Genomic DNA, 12267 nt, shown 5'->3' with positions numbered 1-12267 from the left:
TTGAATAATGTGCTTTAAAATATATTTAAAATTTAGACTCGATATTGAATTGACATAGATATATTAAATGTAAATAAAGAGTACTTTGAGATTTATCCTTTCCAAAATGTCTATTGTATTTTATTGGGGAAATATTTCTAAAAGAAGCTTTCCATTTATATACATGCCAAGGAAAGTGTTGTAGTAGCTACACAAAGATATTCTCTATGGGAAGTGTGCCAATGGCTGCTATATCTAACTTTGCACATTCACAAAGTATTAATTACACACTGGAGTTCAATGAGTTTTATTTTGTTGTATACATATGCAATTTAATTGCTTTAAAAAATTGTATTGGCTTTTAGGTAGTAACGACACTCACTACAAATCTTTTTGATAAAAAAAAATCATTTCAAAGTGTTGCACAATACATGACCCATTTTGGTCCATTACTAATTCTTTTAGACAACTAGAACATTTTCAGAGTCGATCTATTACTTTTACATAAATAGGTCAATAATCATGTAACTTTTACATATGCACGACTATTACCAATTAACTTGTACAATTGATCCGATTGTAATGGTCTATATAACTAACAAAACTTGACTTTTCTATGCAATCATGTCTTATTTATTTATTTATTAGTATAGACAACTAGAAACAAGTAATAGAAAAATAAAGAAATAGCATTTCCATCGAAATAGTGCTTCATAGCTTACTATCGATCTTATTTATTTAGATAATTTGTTTGAGAAAAATATTCAATTTCTCTGTTTGATATTTTCTTGCAAACACTAACATTCTTCCAAATTTTTCTAGATGTGCATGAGAATCCTCTTTCCAGAACACAATGGTGATATTATTTGCAATCACACAGCCCATCCAAAGCACACCTAGCTCACCATATTTGCACACTTTCACCCATCCCCATCACTCAATCTGACCACTCACTAGAGAAATACCCTTTTGGGTCTAGTTGTTTCATCACCTCCAAAAACTTGGCCAAATTCCCAGTTTTCTTGGCTACTCCATCAAAGGTGTACACCCAATTCTATTGGAATATTAATTGGATATAGTCATTTTCCCCTAGAGCCAAATGTTCATCTACCACCTTATAGACTATAGAATAGATAAAAAATTGAATGCGGGTAGGTAAGTTTCAAATTTGGAAAAGAGGGGGAAACATTTTTTAGAAATAAGACAAAAGGAATATCTTTCAAATTCATTCGATTAGTTAGAGAGAGCTGAAGAGATTAGAAGTTGCAAAGAAGGAAGAAGAAGAAAGTAAGTGATCAGTAGATCTAGTCGTGTAGAAGACAAAAGGAAGGTTGTGTCATACCAGTAGTTGCACGTGTTTCTTTGTTGGTCATTCTATAAGTTTGTGATTTTTGGATTTGTCCTCTTGAAGCAGTGGTTGCTCTAGGTGCTATTGTATGCAGCCATTAGAGCTGCAAGCTTTATGTTTAAATTTTTTCATCAGTTTGAAATTTTAGGGTTTTCTGGTTGTAGTCAAATGCTCCCAGATTTTGTAATAGTTTCAATCAAAGTTGAATAGCAAGCAAGCAGGAATAGATGAATCCATTTCTCTTTCTTATTCATTGCATTTGAGAAGTTTATTATTGAATATTTTAAGCTTTGACTCTCTAGTTTTAATGGTGGTAACATTCATATTATAAGTTTTGTCACTAGGCATTGTCTTTGGTAGAAGTTCTCTCTTCAATTTAAGCCAAGCTCACTCAGCATCAACACTTCCGAGCTCACTTGCCATCCATTGGTGTTGAGTTTCCTTTCACATTCCAAGCTCACTCGGCTCCTTCATGTGTTGAGCTCACTCAGTACCCTCCTCTCATTCAATTCCTTAAGGTGTTGAGCAAAACTGGCACTCGACAATAGTTAATGTCGAGTGAAATTTTTTAAGTTGTGATTTTAATTTCTTCATATGGTATTAGTGCTTTGAGGCCCCACATCCACAATGAGTTAGGGCAATTTTTTTTGGATATTTAACATGGCAGGAGATGCAAGAGAGATATGGCAGCAGCCACCACCCTTCAATGGACAAAATTATGATACATGGGCGAAGAAGATGAAGACCATAATGGTTGCAAATGATTTATGGGAGTTTGTGATTAATGGGTTCAATGATGTGATAGACCCAACTTAGTATGCTACTCTCACAAATGAATAGAAGACTCAGCTAAAAGAGTCAAGGAGAAAAGATGCCAAGGCATTAAGTTTAATTGAAGCAGCAATGATAGAGATAGTTTTTTCCAAAATTGCAGCTGCAAATTATGCAAAGGAAGCAAGGGATATCCTTGAGATAAACTTCAAGGGGATTGATAAAGTCCGTACAGTAAAGCTACATAATATAAAGATGGAGTTTGAGAACTTTCAGATGAAGGAAAATAAATCAATTGCGAATTTCAGTTCAAGGACCTCCAATGTGATTAACCAACTGAAGTCAAATGGAGAAGACTATCAAGAGTAGAGGATAGTGGAAAAGATATTGAGGATTTAACCTCATAAATATGATAATTTGGTCATGACCATAGAAGAGGCAAAAGACCTCACTATTTTGAAAATGGATGGGTTGATGGGCATTCTTCAAACCCACAAGCATAGGATCGATAGATCTACATCTTCTTCTTCCTATGAGCAAGCACTCAAGGAGTCAAATCCAAGAGGAAGGGGGAGAGGAAGAAATGACTTAGATAGAAACTCTATGAGTAGAGGCCGAGGTAATGGAGGACAAATAAATACTATAGCAGAAAGCTCAGGAAGAGCAGAGGGAGCAAGCACTTATTAAAACACTTCAAGAAAAGGGGAAAAAATTACAACTCAAATAGGAGTAATGTAGAATGCTACTACTATCATAAATATGGGCATTATGCAAGTGAATGTTGGAAGAAGAAAAATGATCAGTTAGGACAAGCAAATGTGGCTGATGTGAACATGGGAAGTGGAAACAATGCCACTGCCTTCATCATGTGTAATGTTGGTGAAGAAGGAAGCCCTAAAGTTTGGTACCTCGATAGTGGATGTAGCAACCACATGAGTGGTAATGAAACCTTGTTTTCATCTACTAAAAAGAGTTTCAAATCTGAGATTAAAATAGGTAATAATGGAACCCTACCAATAGTGGGAAAATGATCTATTATGGTCTGCACCAAGCAAGGTGAGAAGAAAGAAATACAAAATGTGTATTTTTCCCCTGGTATGAAGAACAATCTAATGAGCATTGGTCAGCTCATGTGCTGATGGAGAATGACAGGTGTGTCATTCATGAAAAGGATAGGAGTAAGAACTTATTTGCAGCAGTTCAAATGAAAAAGAACATAATTTTTTCCTTAAGGATAGAGACATGTTTCTCATCTCAAGTTGGTGCTACACCTCCCACACAATCAGATCTAAGGAGTGTGATTGAAGACCCTTCATGGCTATGGCACCTCAGGTATGGACATCTTAGCTTTGCTAGTTTAAATTTTTTGTCCAAGAAAAGAATGGTAGAAGGTTTTCCAAGCATTGTACATTCATATGACAAGTGTGATGCTCGCATTTTGGGTAAGCAACATAGGCTTCTCTTTAATTCTAGAAATTCTAGGAGGGCTAGATATCCATTAGAGTTAGTGCATACTGACCTAGTTGGTCCTATGCAAGTTACTTCCATTGGGGGAAGTACTTATTTCATGACATTTATTGATGATTTCAATCATAGGTCATGGGTTTATTTTTTAAAATCTAAATCTGAAGCATTTGATAAGTTTCTTGAGTTTAAAGCCCAAGCTGAAAGAGAACGTGGACACTATATCAAGGTCCTAAGATTAGATAGAGGAGGGGAGCATACCTCCAATTCTTTTGTAAATTTTTGTAAGAAATATGACATAAAGTAAGAGCTCATAGCTAGCTATACACCGCAGAAAAACTGAGTGGCTGAAAGAAAGAATAGGACCATTGTTGAAATGGCAAGGAGCATGATGAAAGAGAAAGGTCACCCAACTAAATTTTGGGGAGAGGTTGTGGCAACAATAGTTTACCTAATTAATAGGTTTCCTACAAAAGTAATCCATGATAGAATTCCAATGAAAGCATGGTCATGAGGAAGATGGATAGTTGAACACCTAAGGGTGTTTGGATGTGTTGCGTATGAACATTTTCCTAAAGAGAAAAGGTAGAAATTGGATGACAAAGGTGTGTAGTGCATCTTCACAGGGTACAACTTAGAATCAAAGGTATACAGATTGTATGACCCATTGAACAACAAGATGATTCTCTCAAGAGATGTAGAATTTCTTGAAAATCAACCATACTATGGACCGACTGATGAATCACCAAGCACCTCAAGTAAAGTGCCAATTATGAGTGAAGAGGATGCTAATGAATAGCAAGAAGAAGGAGTGGCTAGAAGAAAAGGAAAGTAGCCTCAGTCATTGCCGAGCTCCTCTACTCATGATCGAGTGTCAGTGCTAAGTAATAGTGAAGACTAAGCTAGTCGGCAAAGTACCAATAGTGAAGGCTTTGATCCCACACTCTCCTCCTTGGTACCAAGAAAGACCAAGAGTCTTAGGGAGATATACCAAGATGAAAGGTATGAAGATTATAATGACAGTGTTAATTTTGCATTATTTTCTCATAGTGATCGAATATATTTTGAAGAAGTTGTTAAGGAGAAGAAATGGTGTAAGGTCATGGATGAGGAGATAGATGCTATAGAAAGGAATGAGACATGGGAGTTAACTAAATCGCCTCCCTAAAAGCAAGTGATTGGATTGAAATGGGTCTACAAGACCAAATGTAATGCTGAAAGAAAGATTGATAGGCATAAGGCAAGGCTAGTAGTCAAGGGCTACAAATAGCAATATGGTAGAGATTATGATGAGACATATGCCCCAGTTGCAAGAATGGAAATCATGTGTGCTATCATAGCATTTACAACTTAGTACAAATGAAAGGTATTTCAAATGAATGTGAAGTCCACTTTCTTGAATGGTGTATTGAAGGAAGAAGTCTATGTGGAGTAGCCACCTAGTTATGAAGTTGTAGGTGAAGAACAAAAAGTATATAGATTAAAGAGAGCATTTTATGGGTTCAAGCAAGGTCCAAGGGCATGGTAGAGTAGGATTGAATCATATTTGATGAGCAATGGCTTTAGTAAAAGTAATGGTGAGCCAACACTTTACATCAAGGAAGCAAATGATAATGTGTTGATTGTTGTCTTGTATGTAGATGATCTAATTTTCACTGGAAATGACAATTTTCTAATTGGTGAGTTCAAGGAGGCCATGAAAAATGAATTTGAAATGATAGACCTAGGTCTTTTGAAGTATTTTATAGGCATAGAAGAAAAACAAATGCATGATGGCATCTTCATCTCTCAAGAAAAATATGCAGGGCAGATCTCAGAGAGATTCAAAATGCATAATAGTAAGCCAACCCCCACACAACTAGCAATAGGTCTGAAGTTGAGCAATGAAGATTCTAGCAAGAGAGTGGATCCAACACTATATAAGAGCATGGTTGGAAGTTTAATGTATTTGACTACAACTCGGCCAGACTTGATGCATGCAATAAGTTTGATTTTCAGATTTATGGAAACACCAAAGTATTCCCATTAGCAAGCGGGAAAGAAGATCCTAACGTATGTGACAAGTACCAAGGGATTTAGAATTTTGTATAATGCAGCAAATGAATTCAAGTTGGTAGATTATATAGATAGTGATTCAGTTGGAAGTATAGATGATAGGAAGAGCACTTACAAATATGTATTTCATATGGGATCAAGTGCAATTTCATGGGCATCCAAGAAGCAATCTATTGTTGCTCAATCTATAGCAAGGGTTGTATATATAGTAGCAAATGCAGTAGCATGCCAATCTATTTCGTTAAAGAGGATCTTAGCAGACTTGAATGAAAGGCAAGAGGATGGAATCACAATTTATTGTGACAACATCTCCTCAATTGCATTGTCCAAGAATCTAGTCTTCTATGGTAGAAGCAAACACATAGAGATCAAATATCACTTCATCATAGAGCTGGTGAAGAATGGGGATATCAAGATGAAATTTTGTAAGTTTGAGCAGTAGCTAGTAGACATTTTTACCAAGCCATTAGGTATTGGAAGTTTTGTACACCTAAGAGAGTGTCTTGGTGTAGTTGATTTGGATCAGCACTGATCCTTTTCTATTTGGCTTGGGACAAAGGGGGAGTGTTGGAATATTAATTGCATATAGTCATTTTCTCTTAAAGCCAAATGCTCACCTACCACCTAACAGATTGCAAAATAGATAGAAAATTGAATGTGGGTAGGTAAGTTTCAAATTTGAAAAAGAGGGGGAAATGTTTCTTGGAAACAAGACAAAAGGAATGTCTTTCAGATTCATTCAATTAGTTAGAGAGAGCTAAAGAGATCAAAAGTTGCAGAGAAGGAAGAAGCAGAAAGTAAGCGATCAGTAGATCCAGTAATGCAGAAGATAGAAGGAAGGTTGTGTCATGCCTCTAGTTGCACATGTTTCTTTGCTAGTCATTTTATAAGTTTGTGTTTGTTGGATTTGTCCTGTTGAAGCAATGATTTTTCTAGGTGCTATTGTATGCAGCCATTAGAGCTGCAAGCTTTAAGTTTAAAGTTTTTCATCAGTTTAAAATTTTAAGGTTTTCTGGTTGTAGCTGAATGCTCCCAGATTTTGTAATAGTTTCATTTATTGCATTTGTGAAGTTTATTATTGAATATTTTAAGCTTTGACTCTCTAGTTTTAATGGTGGTAACATTCACGTTATAAGTTCTATCACTCGGCATTGTCTTTGGTAGAAGTTCTCTTTGCAGTTTAAGCCGAGCTCACTCAGCATCCACACTGCCAAGCTCACTCGACATCCATTGGTGCCAAGTTGCCCTTCATGTGCCGAGTTCACTCGCCTCCTTCATGTGTCAAGCTCACTTGGCACCCTCCTATCACTCGGCTCCTTAAGGTGCCGAGCAAAACTGGCACTCGGCAATAGTTAGTGTTGGGTGAAATTTTTTAAGTTGTGATTTTAATTTCTTCGCAGATTCTTCCCCCAGTGCGCCACTCCTCCATAATTGTGCAAAAGCATCTATTCAATCTCTTCAATCACATCCTCGTTCCACCTTGCCCTTCCCTTCTCTCGATAGTAGATATGCAAAAATTCAATCCCCACGTTGTCTTCATTATGGGAGAAGTAATCGGCCAACTTCTTGAAAAACTGAAATAACAACTCCAGACTAGAATCAAGTGAGCAAAATGCACTTGGATCCATGTTGTGAAGCTGCTTGATGTCTGTAATGGCTTCCCTTACTCTCGACAGATGGATTGCAATGGAAGTATGATGATAGTAGTCACCCTTCACTGTTGTATACCATTGACAAATAGTATCGTTCCTTTTTAAATCCTTTACCTTCCACGGACATAGACTGATATTATTATCATTATAATGGGCATCGATCTGGCAACCAGAGGAACTCTACATAAGGTGATTATACACCACCACAGGAAACCCTTTGAAAGTTTTCCCATCGCTTAGATATCCACTCCCTCTCTTGATACCTTGCTTGACTTGCCTCCTGACTATCAGACCAAAATCTAGAAATTGGACTAATTTTATTAAATTTAAATTGATGGGCACTTGCCCATTCCTCAAGACATTTGGGAAGACTTTGTCCTATCTTGAGTAGACCACTTTAGACAATGAAGGATACCAATTCATTCGTCCAAACTCGTGCAATTTAGCAAACTCTACAATCAAATCTTCCACACCCAATTCTCTTTCGAGCTTTCGGTTTATTGAAGGCTTGAACATCCTCTCCACAGAAAATTTCACCTGAGAAATGGCTCCCAACACTGCCAGTGAAACCCTAGCGGCTTTGATCTCCTCATCTTTCTCTGTCAGATGGTTGATCTTTGCGTAGCCCTCTTCTATAGGCGCAGGAACAACAATTTGAATACCCACACGTCGCCCTTTCCCCACAAACCACTTCCATGAGCTACCATGGTAATAACTCTGGCCATGGAAGCACCATCCCAGTCGATCGTATGAGGGAACGCAAACCCCTTCGTTGTGAGTGGATGCACGAGTTCTCTTATCTCAACACCCAAGTCAACTGTAAACCGCCATGGATTTCACATCGATTTTGATTCGGGCATTATAATCCTGAGTACTGATGACAATGCCCTTCTTTCCACCAAGACATGCAAAATGATTCAATGAATGCGCACTATGAGTCATAATTTCTATTTTCATATCTTTCTTGACGGCGTATCCAACTGCGTGGATAAGCTCCGGCTCTGTGTTTGGGAAAAATGCCTTGGTAGCCTTACACGACATTTCATCCTCCCATTTACCTCGGAGTTTGTGACACGGCATCTCTGCGTCAGCAGCACACTAGACTTTGGGTGCACTACAAGCAGCCTCCACAACTAGAATGATTTTGGAAAGACAAAATTATCAAACTGCACTGCAAAGTTAGAATCCATGAAAGTTTTTTCCACCTCTGAGACTCCGCCATTGCAAGTGTGAAAGGCTCAGGCTACAAAAATTCAATTGTATGATGAACTACAGATTCTGGTGTGAAACATGTTTGCAATCCGTCATATCTTAAATAGAAAAATGTGACGGACATTATCGCAATCCGACCACTTCTCTATAATGTTGATTCACTATAAAATGTTGTCTTCTTTGATTTCTGATCCAACTTCACACACAGACTATCAAATACGACAAAATTCATGGTTTTATTTATTTGTCTTTTAATAATGAGAGAATATTTGCAATTGTATTATGGTGGATATAAGGTTGGCATTTGGTTTTTTTAAATTTTTTTTTTTTTTTTGTTATTCATGTAATATTTGGTTAAAAATTGAACTAATGATAACAATTTCTATCATATGATCTTTAGTTCTTCCTCTGTTGTTCCTTTCATAATTTCCATAAGTACTCTCACTCCTACTCAAAGTAGGTTGAAAACTCAATGCATTGAATGCAGTCTCAATTCTAGGAAAATCTCCACTTTCTCTTAAGCCTATATCCATAGCTTCCAATCTTCCAAGAAGAGTCTCTCTAGTAAAATTTTCTAAGCATGGTATAACTTGTTCGATCAGCTGTGCTATTAGCTTATATGCAAGTATCAAGGTTTACAAGATATACCATACAATTTCATCTTCATCCTTCTTCCCATCACAAGCCTTGATTCCTGTAACAATTTATAATTTCTACCAAAACAGCTTCTTGCATATTCATCTTCCATCATTTTAGCTTCTTGAAACAAACATGTCTAATTCTGTAATCTAACCTTCTTACCATGCTTATCACCTTCATAAGTAGATTCCAAAGCGGTCCAAATTTCATATGCTAAGCTTGAAGATTTTACCTTATTGTATTCATTTCAACGAAGGGTTGTCAAATGTGTTTCTCTAGCAAGAATGTTACCCATGAACAAATCTTTGTCTTTCAATACAATCTTCAAACTTGTCTTCTTCAATCACATGTTTTTCATCATTAGTAATTAACCAATATCATAGACCCATGCATAGAAAATGTGTCTTCATCTTCTCTTTCCATCTATCATATTTGGTTCCATGAAACTTTGAACTATCCTTTTTAAAATGAATCATCATAGATATCCTTAACTTGTTGATCTTTTCCTTCAAGAACATGGTACTTTGGTACCAATTGTTAGAAACTAAAATCCTCCAAGATAACTAGCGGGGAGGGGGGAAGGGGGAGAGTTGTGGGTGAATCAATTATGCAATCAAAAGAAAAAATCATCCTTTTTAAATCTGAAATATGTAATCAACAAGTGCAATAACCAAAAAATGATAACCATACACAATAACACCAGATTTGTTTAAGGAAATCGTTGACCAAAGGGTAAACCCCAGTCGGATGGTACTCACAAAACGATATGCTAATATATAAATTTATTGCAACATAATGGACTCTATTAGGAGTTAATGAAATACATTTAGGATGTATATTAGTCCTTGTTAAGATACATTGAATCCCTATGAAGAAATTCTGACCCTATTAGAAGTTGGGCTAACCCTATTAGGAGTTATCGAATATAGAAGGACCCACTGTCCAAACAACTTCAAGGGAAAGATTGCCAAACTCACTATCCAATTGATCTCTAATTATTACTTTCAAAACAATACCAAATGATCATTTGTCAACTAGCACTCTCTGCCAATTATAATCTCTTCACTCATTCACTATGCCTTGTTAATATTATAATTCTGTCGGATAAATTATATTATATATATGAGATATATAATATATGACAAATATTATATATGAAATAATTAACTTATATTAAGAGTGAGATATATATATATATATATATATATATATCTTGTTATAAAACTATTATAATACATTGAGGATATATATTACTTGTGTTATAACTATAACTAATGTAAGTTAATATGTCAAAGGGACATGTCTCTTCAAGTGACATGCCTCTTTATTTCCTATATATATTTGTTTGTATAGTAACTTGGAAAACACATAAAATTCCACAAGTGTTATTACAAATTACAAATTAGATTAATCGATCCTATTTCCGCAACATGGTATCAGAGCAGGTTATTGGAGCAAAATCCTTTGAGGGAGATCTCAATAAACATGTTGACGATTGAACAATCTTGATAAGTATCTTTGTAATATGTGGATAGTAGGAGAAGAGAAACAAATTCCATATCACAACAGGTGACAGTACTGGAGTAGTTTTCAAAGGCAGATCCACATTGATGGGTTTATCTGCATTTAATCGTGAATCTGCAGATCAGTCTTCATCATATCCTGAGCAGTACTAAGGAGTGACCACCTCAGATATAATAGAGATGGTATATTCCTAAAAGGGGGAATTATCAATGCGTTGGTTTCATACTTTCTTGTTTGTCAGTAATTCATTCCTATCGCTCTGTGTTGATAGAGACCTACGTTTTTTTGTTTGGCTTCTCATTTCTTCACATACTTCTTTTTTATTAGGATTCTCTTATATATTGTAAGTAGGACTTAAAATTCTTGTAAGAGTCAAAATCCCACAACAAATTGCAGAAGAATGTCAAACACTTCTTTACATCTTTTCTATCCACAAAGCCAAACACTCCTATAGCCATATGTTAGATAGAAGATTGAAGTTTCTATTCTGTGATTTGAAGAAAGTTCAAATCTAAGTTTGTATGTATGGAGGAGTTTGATGCATGGAGGAAACTGTTTGATTATCGAATATTGAGATAATGAAATAAAATGCAAGATTCATAAGTAAAACTGTGAACGTTGTTTCACAATGTGGCTCTATATTCATTCTATGTTATCGTGGCTTTATAACATTTGGTATTATGGCTTGCAGTGTGAAACAAATTCTATTCTATTGGATTATCACTTCTATATATATATCACTTCTGTTCTATGGCCATTTGTAGAAAGTTGTGGCTGGAGGACATAAATCTTCAGGTCTAAGCATTGGGACATATCCCCAATACACCAAAATTTTGTTGTGGAAGAGAATTGTTTGCAGATTCGTTAAAGAGTTGTGGATTGGAGAGTTATTATTTATAGGTGTCTACAGACATGATAGCCACACTACACTTCAAGAATTCATTTGTTGTGATTAGTGGAATGGTGATTGCTCAGATTGAAGGTGAACATAATTCTATTTAGTTTCAGCAGATCAGGTTCAATGTGAAGAGTTTGGCGTGGAAATTATTAAGTTACCAGGTGGCTGCTAGGAAATTCTGAGACACGGGATTTAGTTTGACCCTTTGGAGTTGCAAGTTGAATATATAACTATCTTCTGGAAGTCACCCTGCTAAATTAGATGCACAGAATTAGTCAAGCGAAAAAAGGAAAAGATGAGTCTAAGTCGTGGTTTGTAATAACATACAAAATGATGACTTTTGTGAAACAGAATTCTATCTGATGATATCATGCAACAATTAATCAACATTGTTGATTAGTATTGGGAGATATACATGGTGGCATTATTAAATATTCTAGTCAGGGGAGATAAGAAAAACATCAGGCACAATCAACAGATATGATTCTCACCTTTAGCGTAGATTATGGAGGAAGATAATATGCGGGCCTGCGACATCTTCACTGGAGTTAATCTATATTCAAAGGATTAACTAGCTTGAAGCAAAGTAAATTTAATATTATATTCAGAACTCTTGACCACATATGAGTCAAGGGTTAAGAACTGATGTTTCAAATACCATCTCACATTAAGGATTTCATTTTAATGCTGATAGGACATTAGGATTGTTCATACTCTTAGTCATT

General features: G+C 35.9%; 1 pseudogene; it reads right to left on the bottom strand.

The window, feature by feature from the left end:
- Nucleotides 1–743: 743 nt before the first annotated feature.
- On the bottom strand, nt 744–8491 carry LOC149549998 (L-gulonolactone oxidase 2-like; annotated as a pseudogene).
- Between the last annotated feature and the right edge of the window lie 3776 nt (nt 8492–12267).

Source organism: Cupressus sempervirens, chromosome 7 (genome assembly GCF_028749045.1).
Source record: "Cupressus sempervirens isolate cs-2001-9-10 chromosome 7, ASM2874904v1, whole genome shotgun sequence".
Taxonomy (NCBI): Eukaryota; Viridiplantae; Streptophyta; class Pinopsida; order Cupressales; family Cupressaceae; genus Cupressus; species Cupressus sempervirens.
The sequence above is the reverse complement of the archived record's forward strand: the minus strand, read 5'-3'. Positions and strand labels throughout refer to the sequence as shown.